The sequence below is a fragment of the Triticum dicoccoides genome, chromosome 7A, assembly GCF_002162155.2.
Source record: "Triticum dicoccoides isolate Atlit2015 ecotype Zavitan chromosome 7A, WEW_v2.0, whole genome shotgun sequence".
Lineage (NCBI taxonomy): Eukaryota > Viridiplantae > Streptophyta > Magnoliopsida > Poales > Poaceae > Triticum > Triticum dicoccoides.
This window is the reverse complement of record NC_041392.1, coordinates 46573925-46593910: the sequence shown is the minus strand read 5'-3', so window position 1 is coordinate 46593910 and position 19986 is coordinate 46573925. Positions and strand designations below refer to the sequence as shown.

Sequence of the window (19986 nt, the reverse complement as noted above, 5' to 3'; positions counted from 1 at the left end):
TACAAGCATGGGCATAGTCCTTTTTGTATATTACACATAAAGGGAAAAAACAAAAACATGAGCACAAACGAAAACAAAAGCAGTGCAATAGTAAAAAGAGTCAGTTCTCTTTGGACAATTGGGTATTTCATCCATAACCTCAAGGTGGGAACCTGCGCCCATCAACACGAAGTTGGACGCTGGCTGCTGATGTAGGACGACCATGATGAGGATGACGTACACGGACATGGAGGAAGCAGTGAGGATGACGTACACGAACATATTCTTTTTTCATTTCTTTTTCAGAATGGATACAGTAAAAATCCAAACTAATTCAGTTATGAGTGTGAAGAAATACTATCTTCATTTTTACTTTTGCAAACTCCAAATCTTACAAGCACGGGCATAGTCCTTTTTGTATATTACACATAAAGGGAAAAAACAAAAACGTGAGCACAAACGAAAACAAAAGCAGTGCAATAGTAAAAAGATTCAGTTCTTTTTGGACAATTGGGTATTTCATCCATAACCTCAAGGTGGGAACCTGCGCCCATCAACACGAAGTTGGACGCCGGCTGCTGATGTAGGACGACCATGATGAGGATGACGTACACGGACATGGAGGAAGCAGTGAGGATGACGTACACGAACATTTTAGCCCACCAGTAGTTCGAGACAATAAACAGTTCTAAACAACGATATATACAACATTCAAACACTGACTAGTGACTACTACTGACATAAACAGCAAGACATGATAGTTCATAAGAAGTCTTGCTACACCACCAAAACGCACCCATCTGCAGCGCTCAGACTCTCGTGATCCAGACGAGAATGACATTCTAAACAGAGTCAACTATTATATAGTAAGAGCGACATAGACGAGGATGACCAAATGACAAGGAATATGCATAACGAAAGAAAGAACTAGCCATCCAGAACAAGCAGCAAAGACAACAAAGTCATTCGAAGAGATGATCCAACACCATCATAATTTGCAGCCCCGCTTCAGCGAGCAATGATCCGAAGACACCAGTACTCCATCCTTTCGACGCAATAGCCCAATTACCTATCAACCTGAAGGCTTGAACCACATCACTGTCTTTCGTAATTGAGACATCCAAGGATCAAAGTTAATCCGGATGCCTTTGGCATTCTCACCTTCTTTCGGTTGTCAACAAGGGGATGTAGCTCAGATGGTAGAGTGCTTGCTTAGCATGCGAGAGGTATGGGGATCGATACCCCACTTCTCCAATATTCTTTTTTCATTTCTTTTTCAGAACGGATACAGTAAAAATCCAAACTAATTCAGTTATGAGTGTGAAGAAATACTATCTTCATTTTTACTTTTGCAAACTCCAAATCATACAAGCATGGGCATAGTCCTTTTTGTATATTACACATAAAGGGAAAAAACAAAAACATGAGCACAAACGAAAACAAAAGCAGTGCAATAGTAAAAAGAGTCAGTTCTCTTTGGACAATTGGGTATTTCATCCATAACCTCAAGGTGGGAACCTGCGCCCATCAACACGAAGTTGGACGCTGGCTGCTGATGTAGGACGACCATGATGAGGATGACGTACACGGACATGGAGGAAGCAGTGAGGATGACGTACACGAACATATTCTTTTTTCATTTCTTTTTCAGAATGGATACAGTAAAAATCCAAACTAATTCAGTTATGAGTGTGAAGAAATACTATCTTCATTTTTACTTTTGCAAACTCCAAATCTTACAAGCATGGGCATAGTCCTTTTTGTATATTACACATAAAGGGAAAAAACAAAAACGTGAGCACAAACGAAAACAAAAGCAGTGCAATAGTAAAAAGATTCAGTTCTTTTTGGACAATTGGGTATTTCATCCATAACCTCAAGGTGGGAACCTGCGCCCATCAACACGAAGTTGGACGCCGGCTGCTGATGTAGGACGACCATGATGAGGATGACGTACACGGACATGGAGGAAGCAGTGAGGATGACGTACACGAACATTTTAGCCCACCAGTAGTTCGAGACAATAAACAGTTCTAAACAACGATATATACAACATTCAAACACTGACTAGTGACTACTACTGACATAAAACAGCAAGACATGATAGTTCATAAGAAGTCTTGCTACACCACCAAAACGCACCCATCTGCAGCGCTCAGACTCTCGTGATCCAGACGAGAATGACATTCTAAACAGAGTCAACTATTATATAGTAAGAGCGACATAGACGAGGATGACCAAATGACAAGGAATATGCATAACAAAAGAAAGAACTACCCATCCAGAACAAGCAGCAAAGACAACAAAGTCATTCGAAGAGATGATCCAACACCATCATAATTTGCAGCCCCGCTTCAGCGAGCAATGATCCGAAGACACCAGTACTCCATCCTTTCGACGCAATAGCCCAATTACCTATCAACCTGAAGGCTTGAACCACATCACTGTCTTTCGTAATTGAGACATCCAAGGATCAAAGTTAATCCGGATGCCTTTGGCATTCTCACCTTCTTTCGGTTGCAGGCTGTATCGTTGACAATCAGGGAAGTTTGCTCCTGAACTCCTAGGGCTCGCCGTGTAGACACATTTTTTCATAACAAACAGAGCCTCTCTGCCAGCAAGGTCCTTGCCAACGGTGAACTCCTTGAACCACATCACTGTCTTTCGTAATTGAGACATCCAAGGATCAAAGTTAATCCGGATGCCTTTGGCATTCTCACCTTCTTTCGGTTGCAGGCTGTATCGTTGACAATCAGGGAAGTTTGCTCCCGAACTCCTAGGGCTCGCCGTGTAGACACATTTTTTCATAACAAACAGAGCCTCTCTGCCAGCAAGGTCCTTGCCAACGGTGATCTCCTGGTTAATAGGATAATTGAGTCCGAGAAACAGATAGTGTGAACCAAGGCTATTTACCCGCCTCCAACTAAAAAATCCTAAAGGCCCCAACAAGCTGGTATCCTGCTCATAGATGTAACAGCCACTGTCCGTATACTCACGTATTTCACGGTGCTTGTATACAGTGGGTTTTTTGCAATATAACTTTTCTGGCTCATGTGTCTGAATGATCATCAGTCTTTTGTCGTCGTCTGATCGAGCGAGGAACCAGTTGTGCTTCCCTATTTTTGGCAAAGGTGGTGTGATTACAAAGGGCAGTAACTGTAGGGACACTGCATCATATAAAAAAGGACAGGCATTGTTAATGTAAGATCAGCATTGTTCAAAGTATGAGTAGGATAATGCAAGAAACATCATTGATATGCCCCTGTTGGAACTGGGAGGAAAATACAGGAAAATGTATATTGGGTTCGAAAATATAGAAGTGACATGCATGGTTATACTCATGTTATCTCGCAATCGATTCTTCACAGGAAACTACCATGTCATGCATGTTATGGAATCATGTTCTGTCCTCACAAACAAATTCTTCAAGGTAACTAACAGACCATGCATTGTTATATACTCGTGTTCTGTGGGCAAAATTTTTGTGAGGATATTATTCTAGCCATTGATTGTTGAAGGGTGAATATAGGTATGTACACATGATAAGCATTATAGGATTTCACTACTTCCAAATATAGAGTTCTCCATATGCACATTTACTTCCCTAATGTATGGTTAGATGAAACTAACAGTGTGGTGCATGTTTCTGCATCATGAAAATGAGGAAACCAACATGGCCATTGATACACACTCATATTTAGTAGTAGTATATAGATTACTGTAAAATAAGGAGAATATCCATATATTCCTAACCGTTTGATTACTTAGGGGTACAAATTGGTTGTAATGACATGATCACAATCGCATGAATTAACTCATTCCAAATATAGCTGATTTCCGGCGTCTCTAATACATTGCCATAGTTCTACTCAAATTCTGCTCAAATAGGGATATGCCAATCATCACAAAAAGTTCAAACAGTGTCATGTCGTCATCATTAACATGAGACGGAAACAACTTACACGCGTCATCCCAGCAATACGTGGTGCCATCTGCTTCGTCGATCGCGTAGATGATGCCATTGTGTTCAATAGCATCACAGAAGTGTGTATCAGCTTTGACGATGATCCACTGCGAGCTGAGTTGTCTCCAGCTAAAGAAGGCACCGGCATAAAGATAGGTGAGTCCGCTGTCGAACAAGGCAATTATCTTGAAGTCTGCGTAATTCACATGACGTGTGGGCACTTGGCAGATTACAATCTTCTGCAAAACAAGGTCCGTCGAACTGACATGGTAATCTAGATGACTAGGACCGTGATGGTAAAACTCTATATAATCCAATGGAGGAAGGATAATCTCATGGGAGGTCTGGAAGTTCATGAGAACCAACTTTTTACCGTCTTCTCTGAAGGCAGCCATCCAGTGGGAGTTCATGCCGACCCAGTACATACCTGCCAAGAAGTTTCGGGCGATGCTGATCGGATCAAAGTCGAGGGAAATGATGTACGACGACCCACTACATACCTGCAAAGTTTCGGCTAATGGAGATCGGATTGAACTCGAGGGGCATCATGTACGCCTCCGTATCATTGTGAGCCAATCTCGCAAGACAAGATAACAGCAAGCAGGGTGTCTTGAAAAGCTTTGGCCTCGTTTCGATGATGGTCGTGTGCATGCCCCTCGAGCATGCAGCCAGCCACAGGGCACTCAACATATCCATACACGAACAACAGAGGTCGAGGACGTCATTAGGGAGATTGCTCCAATCGCGGCTCATATGGATCCTGCGCGGTTCGCGTTCGTCCATGGTGGAGTTTGGGAGGTGGGGTTTTGGGGGGCTTGATTTACGGGAGAGAAGGTTGTCGGTGTTGGAGCAGCTAGCGAGGGAATAGTGGTACTGGGGGAGGCGAGCGAGGTGAGGGTATGCGGGGGCATAGTGAGATAATGAAGAGTGACCTCAGGATCTCCGGCGAGACTGAGATGGAGATGGAGTGGTGCTAGGGGAGAGGGAGATGAGGCGAGGCATGCTATATAGCGGCGGTGACAGTGACTGAATAGTGCACAAGGTGAGGCTGACTTTGGTAACCCGGACACGCCACCTGGACTGGTGTCACCTCGGGTGCAGGGTCTTGTCACTTCACTGTGAGGACCGGATGAATAATAGTATTTTGACCATCAAGTGTACCACCACAGTTGTACTACTACTAGTAGTAGGAGTAGTAGGAACATGAGTACACTCCCGTGCTAGCATGCCTCTAGATTCACTTCATCCTCCAGCTATCATCCATATTGCGAGCAGAACCAAAATCTCGTGCATGTGGAAGCGTCAAGAAGGACTTTTCTTTCTTGAGGATAACCGCATATTCCTTAACCGTAGTAGGAACATGAGTAGTACTCCCTTCGGTCCTCTTTTGTCTGCGCATAACTTTTTTCAGTATTTCTCTAATTAGTCTGTGTATATACCCTTTTGCATGCACCCATTTCCCTCCATGCCCCACATTCACAGCATTAATTAGCCTATGCATGAGCAGCTACAGCCAAACTCCAGCCAATAAACTGCAGCATACGAGTGGGCCATTCTGTGCGCGTGGGAGAGAGAAAAGGCAACCGAAGAGCCTGTCCAATCCATTGCATGCAGCAGTCAAACCACCGCAGCTCTCCTCATGCATGCGCATAACTTCTCCCATTTACTTCTCCATCGGGAACCAATTTTCCTCGGCTTTTTCACTACTCCTTGATCTTCATTTGCATCCGAACCACACTGCATTCACATTGTTTTAACCTCTTCACATCCTCATGGAGTAATTCCGAAGCCCCTATAAATAATCATCTTCTTAAGTTAGACTAACCATCTAATCCTAATTCTCCAAACCATAGCCCTCCGGTCCAGCGGTTCCAAATGGCGAAAGAGATCGAGATGCAGGTTTTTAGCGTCCAACATGTCCTCATCGAAGGCTCGTTGAGCATAGTTGCCACAGCCACCGACCACCCAAGGGTTGTTCGAAAGTGGATCAACAATGTATCCAACTCCCTCCAAAAGGTGGAGATGAATGTCATCAGTCTCGACGTAGAGTACACGGAGCGTGCCACTGGGAAGATCCAACGTGTCGCTGTCCTTCAGCTTTGCCTCGAAGATGATGTTTTGGTGTACCACATCATACACGCACCCTCCATACCAGGTGAGCTTCACGATTTCTTGTCTCGGGAGGACATATATTTCTGTGGGGCAGCCATCGTAGGGGACAAACAGAAGTTGGAGTCGTACAACCTTGATTTGAAAAAGCATCGCTGACCTACAAACCAGAATAAAAATTCCTGTAGAATATTGTGATAAACCGACACCATCCCTATTCGACGTAGCAAATTTTGTGTTCGGAACAAATCTTCAGAAGGGTGACGAGACGCTGGCATTAAGGTCGTTTGGAAGGGAGAATTATCCCTTGACGTACGAGCGGATAAAATATGCTGCCCTCGATGCCCGTGTGAGTTTCGAGATAGCTGCAAGGTCCAAAGAGCTTGTTGGAAGCCGTCTCCCATAGAAAATGAGAAAAAGAAGAAGAAGAAGAAGAAGACAAAGAAGAAGATGCTGCACCAGCAGCATGGCATTATGGATAGATGAACTATTTCCTCTCTTGTAAAAAAAATATTCCCTCTCTATGTATATTGATATAGATGGACTATTTCGATGGTGTGCATGTCTTTGGAACAAGTAGTAGCATGGGTCCGCTTGACTATAAGGAACTATTTATCCACCTAGCTTTCTCTACTACTCCTTCCAGTGAACGGTATGCAATGCATGTGTCCGTAGACATGACAACTTGTCCATGGAAGTTCAACTACGACGACCATCACGTTTCATCCACTGCCACTCGCGATTCCCCCGACGTGCACCTCACCCCTCTCGGCCGCACCGCCCCTCTGCCTTTGTGTGCATGACATGTGGGCCACCTTAAATGCGGCGAGCATCAAGTTTCTACCACAGCCACATGCGATTCCCACGACGCCACACGAACCCATGGCACCACACGTCCCCGACCTGCGGCTCACCCTCTCGGCCCCACTGCCCCTCTAAATTTGAATTTGAAACTTATAAAACAAAAAGATCCAAAACAAATAAACTGGGAAAGGGAGTATATTGTAGGATGTGTCACATATGAAACAAGTCCCCTGGTTTGTCACCACGGAACATCAAGATGCATTTGTATGAGTAGTTTATCTTATGAGAGAAAAGGATGAACGAGAGAAGGCCTCTAGATATAGAGATAGACACTACTATTACCAATGTGTTGGCCCGTGTGTTGCAATGGATCCAAAGTAGTAGAATAATACTTATTCACGTGCTTGAAATATAAATACTCTAGTTTTGATATACATGTGTCAGCAGACATGACAACTTGTCCATGAAAGTTGAACCACGACGACCATCACGTTTCTTGTTTCTACCACTGCCACACCCACACGCGATTCCCATGACGCCGCTCCAACCCTACCTGTAAGCATGACACGCGATTCCCACGACGCCGCTACAACCCTACCTGTAAACAAAAAAAAATCAATTTCTTTTGAAAGTACTAGAAGTATAATTTATTTGCATTTGCTGTCATGGAGCTATTGGTCTGTAGGCATGGTCATAATCGGAATATGCAGATCTCGGCCTAGAGCTAAAGCGGCAGGAAACAAGAAATCACTCGACGCATGGAAAAATGAAGGAGAAAGGCAGATCGGGCGGCGGATTTGGGGCAAGAAACAGTAACCGCTTCGGCGATCTATATATACATATCGGCTAATGTTCAGAGAGAGAGGGGCGAGGGGATTTTACTCGAGTATTTAACAAAAAACTACCACAATTCATGAAAACATGCCCAAAAACTACCACTTTACAAATTTGTGCCGAAAACTATCACTTTTTCTCTAATCTTTAACTAAAAACTACCAAGTATGTAAATCGACCCGTTCCTCCATTTTAAACGCACTTATGACAGGCATGGCCCGCATGTAAGTGCTGGCATAGTTAGTCAACGCCGTTTGTACCCGCTGCTACTCGCCTGTTCCGCCGCGCGCCACGTCGCCGCTCCCGTCGGTCACATGCTGGACACAGCGAGGGTCAACGCGCGCGGCTGTGCGTTCGCTTGCACGCACGCGAGAAGCAGGGCTGCGGAGGCGTGGGACTTGCAGCGGCAGCAGTAGAACATGGCAGCAGGGTGCCTGAGCTCCTCAAGGTAGACAAGGGTGGCAAATGCACGGATCCAGGCGGCCTGGGGGTCGAGGTCATCGCGGGCGGGGTCGCTGGAGCTGCACGGTTGAAGCTTCAGGCCATCCATGGCATTTTCCTGTAGCAGCAGAGGATGAGAGAGGTGAGGAGAAGGGGCCACGCGAGCGAGAAAGAAGCAGATGGGATGGAAGCCAGAAAGGAACAACATGTTGGGGAACGTTGCAAAAAACAAAAATTTTCCTACGGTTTCACCAAGATCCATCTATGAGTTCATCTAGCAACGAGTGGTTGGATGCATCTACGTACCTTGTAGATCGCGAGCGGAAGCGTTCAAAGAACGGGGATGAGGGAGTCGTACTCGACGTGATCCAAATCACCGGAGATCCTAGCGCCGAACGGACGGCACCTCCGCGTTCAACACACGTACGGTCAGCATAACGTCTCCTCCTTCTTGATCCAGCAAGGGGAAGGAGAGGTTGAGGAAGATGGCTCTAGCAGCAGCACGACGGCGTGGTGGTGATGGAGCTGCAGTACTCCGGCAGGGCTTCGCCAAGCTCTATGGAGAAGGAGGAGGTGTTGGAGAGGGAGAGGGAGGCACCAATGGCATAGTAAGGGGCCCTCCCTCCCCCCCACTATATATAGGGGGCCTAGGGGGGGCGCCGGCCCTAGGAGATGCAATCTCCTAGGGGGGGGCGGCGGCCAAGGGGTGGGGGGCTTACCTCCCAAGCAAGGGGGCGCCCCCCTTTAGGGTTTCCCCCACCCTAGGCGCATGGGCCCTAGGGGAAGTGGCGCCCCAACCCACTTTGGGCTGGATCCCTTCCCACTTCAGCCCATGGGGCCCTCCGGGATAGGTGGCCCCACCCGGTGGACCCCCGGGACCCTTCCGGTGGTCCCGGTACAATACCGGCGACCCCGAAACTTGTCCCGATAGCCGAAATAGCACTTCCTATATATAATTCTTTACCTCTGGGCCATTCCGGAACTCCTCGTGACGTCCGGGATCTCATCCGGGACTCCGAACAACATTCGGGTTACTGCATATACATATCCCTACAACCCTAGCGTCACCGAACCTTAAGTGTGTAGACCCTACGGGTTTGGGAGACATGTAGACATGACCGAGATCGCTCTCCGGTCAATAACCAACAGCGGGATCTGGATACCCATGTTGGCTCCCACATGCTCCTCGATGATCTCATCAGATGAACCACGATGTCGAGGATTCAAGCAACCCCGTATACAATTCCCTTCGTCAATCGGTATGTTACTTGCCCGAGATTCGATCGTCGGTATCCCAATACCTCGTTCAATCTCGTTACCGGCAAGTCACTTTACTCGTACCATAATGCATGATCCCATGACCAGACACTTGGTCACTTTGAGCTCATAATGATGATGCATTACCGAGTGGGCCCAGTGATACCTCTCCGTCATACAGAGTGACAAATCCCAGTCTTGATCCGTGTCAACCCAACAGACACTTTCGGAGATACCCATAGTATACCTTTATAGTCACCCAGTTACGTTGTGACGTTTGGTATACCCAAAGCACTCCTACAGTATCCGGGAGTTACACGATCTCATGGTCTAAGGAAAAGATACTTGACATTGGAAAACTCTAGCAAACGAACTATACGATCTTGTGCTATGTTTAGGATTGGGTCTTGTCCATCACATCATTCTCCTAATGATGTGATCTCGTTATCAATGACATCCAATGTCCATAGTCAGGAAACCATGACTATCTGTTGATCAACGAGCTAGTCAACTAGAGGCTTGCTAGGGACATGTTGGTGTCTATTTATTCACACATGTATTATGATTTCCGGATAACACAATTATAGAATGAATAAAAGACAATTATCATGAACAAGGAAATATAATAATAATGCTTTTATTATTGCCTTTAGGGCATATTTCCAACAGTTTCCCACTTGCACTAGAGTCAATAATCTAGTTACATTGTGATGAATCGAACACCCATGGAATTCTGGTGTTGATCATGTTTTGCTCTAGGGAGAGGTTTAGTCAACGGATCTGCTACATTCAGGTCCGTATGTACTTTACAAATATCTATGTCTCCATCTTGAACATTTTCACGAATGGAGTTGAAGCGACGCTTGATGTGCCTGGTCTTCTTGTGAAACCTGGGCTCCTTGGCAAGTGCAATAGCTCCAATGTTGTCACAGAAGAGTTTGATCAGCCCCGACGCATTGGGTATGACTCCTAGGTCGATGATGAACTCCTTCACCCAAATTGCTTCATGTGCTGCCTCCGAGGCTGCCATGTACTCCGCTTCACATGTAGATCCCGCCACGACGCTCTGCTTGCAACTGCACCAGCTTACTGCCCCACCATTCAAAATATACATGTATCCGGTTTGTGACTTAGAGTCATCCAGATCTGTGTCGAAGCTAGCGTCGACGTAACCCTTTACGACGAGCTCTTCGTCACCTCCATAAAGGAGAAACATTTCCTTAGTCCTTTTCAGGTACTTCAGGATATTCTTGACCGCTGTCTAGTGTTCCTTGCCGGGATTACTTTGGTACCTACCTACCAAACTTACGGCAAGGTTTACATCAGGTCTGGTATAGAGCATGGCATACATAATAGAACCTATGGCTGAGGCATAGGGGATGACACTCATCTCTTCTATATCTTCTGCCGTGGTCGGACATTGAGCTGAGCTCAATTTCACACCTTGCATCACAAGCAAGAACCCCTTCTTAGACTGATCCATATTGAACTTCTTCAATATCTTATCAAGGTACGTGCTTTGTGAAAGACCTATGAGGCGTCTTGATCTATCTCTATAGATCTTGATGCCTAATATATATGCAGCTTCTCCAAGGTCCTTCATTGAAAAAACTCTTATTCAAGTAGGCCTTAATGTTGTCCAAGAGTTCTATATCATTTCCCATCAAAAGTATGTCATCTACATATAATATGAGAAATGCTACAGAGCTCCCACTCACTTTCTTGTAAACGCGGGCTTCTCCATAAGTCTGCGTAAATCCAAACGCTTTGATCATCTCATCAAAGCGAATGTTCCAACTCCGAGATGCTTGCACCAGCCCATAAATCGAGCGTTGAAGCTTGCACACCTTGTCAGCATTCTTAGGATCGACAAAACCTTCTGGCTGCATCATATACAATTCTTCCTTAAGGAAACCATTAAGGAATGCCGTTTTGACGTCCATTTGCCATATCTCATAATCATAAAATGCGGCAATTGCTAACATGATTCGGACGGACTTTAGCTTCGCTACCGGTGAGAAAGTCTCATCGTAGTCAACCCCTTGAACTTGTCGATAACCCTTAGCGACAAGCCAAGCTTTATAGATGGTCACATTACCATCCGCGTCTGTCTTCTTCTTAAAGATCCATTTATTTTCTATGGCTCGCCGCTCAACGGGCAAGTCAGTCAAAGTCCATACTTCGTTTTCATACATGGATCCTATCTCGGATTTCATGGCTTCTAGCCATTTGTCGGAATCCAGGCCCGCCATCGCTTCTTCATAGTTCGAAGGTTCACCGTTGTCTAACAACATGATTTCCAAGACAGGGTTGCCGTACCACTCTGGTGCGGAACATGTCCTTGTGGACCTACGAATTTCAGTAGGAGCTTGATCAGAAGTATCTTGATCATCATCATTAACTTCCTCTCTAGTCAGTGCAGGCACCTCAGGAACATTTTCTTGAGTTGCGCCTTTTTCCGGTTCAAGAGGTAATACTTCATCAAGTTCTACTTTCCTCCAACTTACTTCTTTCGAGAGAAACTCTTTCTCTAGAAAGGATCCATTCTTGGCAACAAAGATCTTGCCTTGGATCTGAGGTAGAAGGTATACCCAATAGTTTCTTTAGGGTATCCTATGAAGACGCATTTTTCCGACTTGGGTTCGAGCTTTTCAGGTTGAAGTTTCTTGACATAAGCATCGCATCCCCAAACTTTTAGAAACGACAGCTTAGGTTTCTTCCCAAACCATAATTCATACGGTGTCGTCTCAACGGATTTCGACGGAGCCCTATTTAAAGTGAATGCGGCAGTCTCTAAAGCATAGCCCCAAAAAGATAGCGGTAAATCGATAAGAGACATCATAGATTGCATCATATCTAATAGAGTGCAATTACGATGTTCGGACACACCATTATGCTGAGGTGTTCCAGGCGGCGTGAGTTGTGAAACTATTCCACATTTTCTTAAGTGTGTGCCAAATTCGTGACTCAAGTATTCTCCTCCACGATCTGATCGTAGGAACTTAATTTTCCTGTCACGTTGATTTCCAACCTCACTCTGAAATTCCTTGAACTTTTCAAAGGTCTCAGACTTGTATTTCATCAAATAGATATACCCATATCTACTCAAGTCATCAGTGAGGGTGAGAACATAACGATAGCCACCGCGAGCCTCAACACTCATTGGACCGCACACATCAGTATGTATGATTTCCAATAAGTTGGTTGCTCGCTCCATTGTTCCTGAGAACGGAGTCTTGGTCATTTTACCCATGAGGCATGGTTCGCACGTGTCAAATGATTCGTAATCAAGAGACTCTAAAAGTCCATCTGCATGGAGCTTCTTCATGCGTTTGACACCTATGTGACCAAGGCGGCAGTGCCACAAGTATGTGGGACTATCATTATCAACCTTACATCTTTTGGTACTCACACTATGAATATGTGTAGCATTATGCTCGAGATTCATTAAGAATAAAACATTCACCATCGGAGCATGACCATAAAACATATCTCTCATATAAATAGAACAACCATTATTCTCGGATTTAAATGAGTAGCCATCTCGTATTAAACGAGATCCTGATACAATGTTCATGCTCAAAGCTGGCACTAAATAACAATTATTGAGGTTTAAAAACTAATCATGTAGGTAAATGTAGAGGTAGCGTGCCGACGGCGATCACATCGACCTTGGAACCATTCCCGACGCGCATCGTCACCTCGTCCTTCGCCAGTCTCCGCTTATTCCGAAGCTCCTGCTTTGAGTTACAAATGTGAGCAACTACACCGGTATCAAATACCCAAGAGCTACTACGAGTACTGGTAAGGTACACATCAATTACATGTATATCACATATACCTTTTGTGATGCCGGCCTTCTTGTCCGCTAAGTATTTGGGGCAGTTCCGCTTCCAGTGACCACTTCCCTTGCAATAAAAACACTCAGTCTCGGGCTTGGGTCCATTCTTTGGCTTCTTCCCGGAAGCTTACTTGCCGGGCGCGGCAACTCCCTTGCCGTCCTTCTTGAAGTTCTTCTTACCCTTGCCCTTTTTGAACTTAGTGGTTTTATTCACCATCAACACTTGATGTTCCTTTTTGACTTCTACCTCTGCTGATTTCAGCATAGCAAATACTTCAGGAATGGTCTTTTCCATCCCCTGCATATTGAAGTTCATCACAAAGCTCTTGTAGCTTGGTGGAAGCGACTGAAGGATTCTGTCAATGACCGCGTCATCCGGGAGATTAACTCCCAGCTAAGTCAAGCGGTTATGCAACCCAGACATAGTGAGTATGTGCTCACTGACAGAACTGTTTTCCTCCATCTTACAGCTGAAGAACTTGTCGGAGACTTGATATCTCTCGACCCGGGCATGAGCTTGGAAAACCATTTTCAGCTCTTCGAACATCTCATATGCTCCGTGTCTCTCAAAACGTTTTTGGAGCCCCGGCTCTAAGCTGTAAAGCATGCCGCACTGAATGAGGGAGTAGTCATCGGTACATGCCTGCCAAGCGTTCATAACGTCTTGTTCTGCAGGGAGAACAGGTGCGTCACCCAGCGGTGCTTGTAGGACATAATCTTTCTTGGCAGCTCTGAGGATGATCCTCAGGTTCTGGACCCAGTCCGTGTAGTTGCTGCCATCGTCTTTCAGCTTGGTTTTCTCTAGGAACGCGTTGAAGTTGAGGACTACGTTGGCCATTTGATCTACAAGACATATTGTAAATATTTTAGACTAAGTTCATGATAATTAAGTTCATCTAATCAAACTATTCAATGAACTCCCACTTAGATAGACATCCCTCCAGTCATCTAAGTATAACATGATCCGAGTTAACTAGGCCGTGTCCGATCATCACGTGAGACGGACTAGTCAACATCGGTGAACATCTTCATGTCGATCGTATCTTCTATACGACTCATGCTCGACCTTTCGGTCTTCTATGTTCCGAGGCCATGTCTGTACATGCTAGGCTCGTCAAGTCAACCTAAGTGTTTGCATGTGTAAATCTGTCTTACACCCGTTGTATGTGAACGTTGGAATCTATCACACCCGATCATCACGTGGTGCTTCGAAACAACGAACTGTCGCAATGGTGCACAGTTAGGGGGAACATTTTCTTGAAATTATTATGAGGGATCATCTTATTTACTACCGTCGTTCTAAGTAAACAAGATGCAAAAACATGATAAACATCACATGCAATCAAATAATAATAGTGACATGATATGGCCAATATCACATAGCTCCTTTGATCTCCATCTTGGGGCTCCATGATCATCTTGTCACCGGCATGACACCATGATCTCCATCATCGTGTCTCCATGAAGTTGCTCGCCAACTATTACTTCTACTACTACGGCTAACGCGTTTAGCAATAAAGTAAAGTAATTTACATGGCGTTTCTCAATGACATGCAGGTCATACAAAAAATAAAGACAACTCCTATGGCTCCTGCCGGTTGTCATACTCATCGACATGCAAGTCGTGATTCCTATTACAATAGCATGAACATCTCATACATCACATATATATCATTCATCATTCATCACAACTTTGGCCATATCACATCACAAAACACTTGCTGCAAAAACAAGTTAGACGTCCTCTAATTGTTGTTGCAAGTTTTACGTGGCTGCAATAGGGTTCTAGCAAGAATGTTTTCTTACCTACGTGAAAGCCACAACGTGATTTGTCAACTTTTATTTACCCTTCATAAGGACCCTTTTCATTGAATCCGCTCCAACTAAAGTGGGAGAGACAGACACCCGCCAGCCACCTTATGCAACTAGTGCATGTTAGTCGGTGGAACCGGTCTCACGTAAGCGTACGTGTAAGGTTGGTCCGGGCCGCTTCATCCCACAATACCGCTGAAGCAAAATAAGACTAGTAGCGGCAAGAAAGTTAACAACATCAACGCCCACAACAAATTGTGTTCTACTCGTGCATAGAGAACTACGCATAAACCTAGCTCATGATGCCACTGTTGGGGAACGTTGCAGAAAACAAAAAATTTCCTACGGTTTCACCAAGATCCATCTATGAGTTCATCTAGCAACGAGTGGTTGGATGCATCTACGTACCTTGTAGATCGCGAGCGGAAGCGTTCAAAGAACGGGGATGAGGGAGTCGTACTCGACGTGATCCAAATCACCGGAGATCCTAGCGCCGAACGGACGGCACCTCCGCGTTCAACACACGTACGGTCAGCGTAACGTCTCCTCCTTCTTGATCCAGCAAGGGGGAAGTAGAGGTTGAGGAAGATGGCTCTAGCAGCAGCACGACGGCGTGGTGGTGATGGAGCTGCAGTACTCCGGCAGGGCTTCGCCAAGCTCTATGGAGAAGGAGGAGGTGTTGGAGAGGGAGAGGGAGGCACCAATGGCGTAGTAAGGGGCCCTCCCTCCCCCCCACTATATATAGGGGGCCTAGGGGGGGGTGCCAGCCCTAGGAGATGCAATCTCCTAGGGGGGCGGCGGCCAAGGGGTGGGGGGCTTACCCCCAAGCAAGGGGGCGCCCTCCTTTAGGGTTTCCCCCACCCTAGGCGCATGGGCCCTAGGGGAAGTGGCGCCCGAACCCACTTTGGGCTGGATCCCTTCCCACTTCAGCCCATTGGGCCCTCCGGGATAGGTGGCCCCACCCGGTGGATCCCCGGGACCTTTCCGGTGGTCCCGGTACAATACCGGCGACCCCGAAACTTGTCCCGATAGCCGAAATAGCACTTCCTATATATAATTCTTTACCTCCGGACCATTCCGGAACTCCTCGTGACGTCCGGGATCTCATCCGGAACTCCGAACAACATTCGGGTTACTGCATATACATATCCCTACAACCCTAGCGTCACCGAACCTTAAGTGTGTAGACCCTACGGGTTCGGGAGACATGTAGACATGACCGAGATCGCTCTCCGGTCAATAACCAACAGCGGGATCTGGATACCCATGTTGGCTCCCACATGCTCCTCGATGATCTCATCGGATGAACCACGATGTCGAGGATTCAAGCAACCCCGTATACAATTCCCTTCGTCAATCGGTATGTTACTTGCCCGAGATTCGATCGTCGGTATCCCAATACCTCGTTCAATCTCGTTACCGGCAAGTCACTTTACTCATACCGTAATGCATGATCCCGTGACCAGACACTTGGTCACTTTGAGCTCATAATGATGATGCATTACCGAGTGGGCCCAGTGATACCTCTCCGTCATACGGAGTGACAAATCCCAGTCTTGATCCGTGTCAACCCAACAGACACTTTCGTAGATACCCGTAGTATACCTTTATAGTCACCTAGTTACGTTGTGACGTTTGGTATACCCAAAGCACTCCTACAGTATCCGGGAGTTACACGATCTCATGGTCTAAGGAAAAGATACTTGACATTGGAAAACTCTAGCAAACGAACTGTACGATCTTGTGCTATGTTTAGGATTGGGTCTTGTCCATCACATCATTCTCCTAATGATGTGATCTCGTTATCAATGACATCCAATGTCCATAGTCAAGAAACCATGACTATCTGTTGATTAACGAGCTAGTCAACTAGAGGCTTACTAGGGACATGTTGGTGTCTATTTATTCACACATGTATTATGATTTTCGGATAACACAATTATAGCATGAATAAAAGACAATTATCATGAACAAGGAAATATACTAATAATGCTTTTATTATTGCCTCTAGGGCATATTTCCAATAGAGCAGGCCGGCGGGGCTCCTCTGCTTGGTTACCTGAGGCAAGATGCTCCGGGGGCGAGCAGGAGGAGGCCGGATCGAGGGCGGTTCTGGCGTCGGGTCTCCGTTCGTCTCCTAGCAGAGAAGAAACGAAGAAGGGAGAGAGATTAGAGTAGGGGAGGGAGAAGAAATCAGTGGAGGAAAGGCGTCGCACGGGCCTGGCTGGGGTCACCGATGGAGCTTGCTCCAGCGGCTCGGCTCGCCGCGAAGGCTGCCGCCACTTCAGCCGTGCAGTGCGAGGCAGAGCCGGCCCGGAGCTGGTTCACCCAACGCTCATGCTGGGGTCCGACGTGGTGTAAAGCGAGCAGGCTGCCGGAGCTCCTTTGCTTTCGTCCCATGCACAAGAGGTGTTTGTTGAAATGCCAAAGAGAGAGAGAGAGGAGGAGAGGAAAAAGAAGGTTGATGATGACGTGTGCGTCCCATCTATCATAACGGTTAACTTAACAGTCAAAATAAACAGAGTTGACTTTTCCGCCATGTCATCCCTGACTTGTGGGCCCATCCTGTTAGAAAGGCGTTTAGAAGAGGCGAATCGGGAACTTTTGCGACATGGTAGTTTTTAGCCAAAGATTGGTCAAACAATGGTAGTTTTCGGCACAAATTTGTAAAGTGGTAGTTTCTGGGCATGTTTCCATGAATTGTGGTAGTTTTTGGTTAAATACTCATTTTACTCTAGAGCGGACTCTGGTGGCGGATTGCCGGCGGTGCCACGATGGTGTTCTGTTCTCGGCGGCGTCTCTGGACTAGACGATCTGAGGGCAGAGCAAAGGGTCGAGTGAGGAAAAGGATGAATAAGAAGGCACCCAAAAACAACCTAACCTGGCGCCGGAGACAATCACCACGCCACGGCTGAAATCTTGGTTGAAAGAAAGCTTCCCGGGGAAGGAGGACTTGGGAGCAAAAATGAGGGGTAGGGTGGAGTTTTCTTGGCGGCGGCGGAGGAGAATGGGTGGTGCGATACAGCCTTGCCCATGATGTCTGCTGGCGATGTAGCCACCGCCATGGTAAGTAAACTTGTTAATTACCATTTGCCACCAAGGGGATGTAGCTCAGATGGTAGAGCGCTCGCTTAGCATGCGAGAGGTATGGGGATCGATACCCCACTTCTCCATCTTGTGTATTTTGTTTTCTTTTGCAAATCTCTATAAAAGAAAAAGAGAAAAATTCACTGTAGGTCAGAAAACTTGTGCCGGCTGACACTTAAGTACCACTACTTCAAAATACCCGAAATACAGTCCATCTACTTGCGCAGGGGGTTCACTTTGGTCCGTATATACGATTGGAGCTACGTATTTGCTGACTTGGCCGAGTCAGCCGTTGCCAGCTGTGCTTTGACCGCCACTTGTGCAGCACCTGTCGGGGGGGCGTTAATACTAGATGGCTGGAGGGTTTTTTTGCAAATGCGCGCACCTGGTCGGACCGCACCGGGTCGCTCCTGTCTCCTCCCTCCCGCAACCCACCTGGTTGCTGGGGAACGTAGTAATTTCAAAATTTTCCTACGCACACGCAAGATCATGGTGATGCATAGCAACGAGGGGAGAGTGTGATCTACGTACCCTTGTAGACCGACAGTGGAATCGTTATATCAACGCGGTTGATGTAGTCGTACGTCTTCACGATCCGACCGATCCATGCACCAAAACTACGGCACCTTCGAGTTTCAGCACACGTTCAGCTCGATGACGATCCCCGGACTCCGATCCAGCAAAGTGTCGGGGAAGAGTTCCGTCAGCACGACGGCGTGGTGACGATCTTGATGTTCAACTGTCGCAGGGCTTCGCCTAAGCACCACTACAGTATTATCGAGGATTTTGGTGGAAGGGGGCACCGCACACGGCTAAGAAAACGATCACGTGGATCAACTTGTGTGTCTAGGGGTGCCCCCTGCCTCCATATATAAAGGAGCCAAGGGAGGGTGCGGCCGACCCTAGTAGGAGGCGCGCAGGAGGAGTCCTACTCCTACCGGGAGTAGGACTCCCCTCCCTTTCCTTGTCCAAGTAGGAGAGGGGGAAGGAAGGGAGAGAGGAGAGGAAGGAAAGGGGGGGCGCCGCCCCTCCCTCCTTGTCCAATTCGGACTAGGGGGAGAGGGGGCACGCGGCCTGCCCTGGCAGCCCCTCCTCTTCTCCACTTTAGGCCCATGAGGCCCATTAACCCCCCCGGGGGGTTCCGGTAACCCCCCGGTACTCCGGTTTTATCCGAAACTTCCCCAGAACACTTCCAGTGTCCGAATATAGCCGTCCAATATATCAATCTTTATGTCTTGACCATTTCGAGACTCCTCGTTATGTCCGCGATCATATCCGGGACTCCGAACCAACTTCGGTACATCAAAACTCATAAACTCATAATATAACTGTCATCGAAACCTTAAGCGTGCGGACCCTACGGGTTCGAGAGCAATGTAGACATGACCGAGACATGTCTCCGGTCAATAACCAATAGTGGAACCTGGATGCTCATATTGGCTCCCACATATTCTACGAAGATCTTTATCGGCCAGACCGCATACACTACGGGAAACATCTAATTTGCGTCAGGGGGCGGCTTTGCCGTCAGCTTTTCGTCGGGCAGACGACAAAGAAAGGGTTTGCCGTCATCAGCAGATGGCAAAGAAACACAGACGGAAAAATAGACTTTGCTGTCTGCGTAAAAAAACACAGACGGCAAAGAGCTCACTTTGCCGTCTGCAAACAAAATCACAGACGGCAAAATACTTTGTCGTCTTCCTTTTTTTCTAAAGACGGCAAAATGAGCACTTTGCCGTCTGTAAAAGAAAACGAAGACGACAAAGTATTTTGCCGACTGTGAAAAAAAAAACCGAAGACGGCAAAGAGAAAGCACAACACGCGGATCAACTGCGCGGATTGATGACATGGCAGCGAT

General features: G+C 46.7%; 1 non-coding gene across 1 annotated transcript; it reads left to right on the top strand.

Moving 5' to 3' along the window:
* The first annotated feature begins 18141 nt into the window (after positions 1–18141).
* Positions 18142–18214, top strand: TRNAA-AGC. Its single transcript has one exon. It is a non-coding gene; the product is annotated as a tRNA-Ala (tRNA).
* Positions 18215–19986: the final 1772 nt, after the last annotated feature.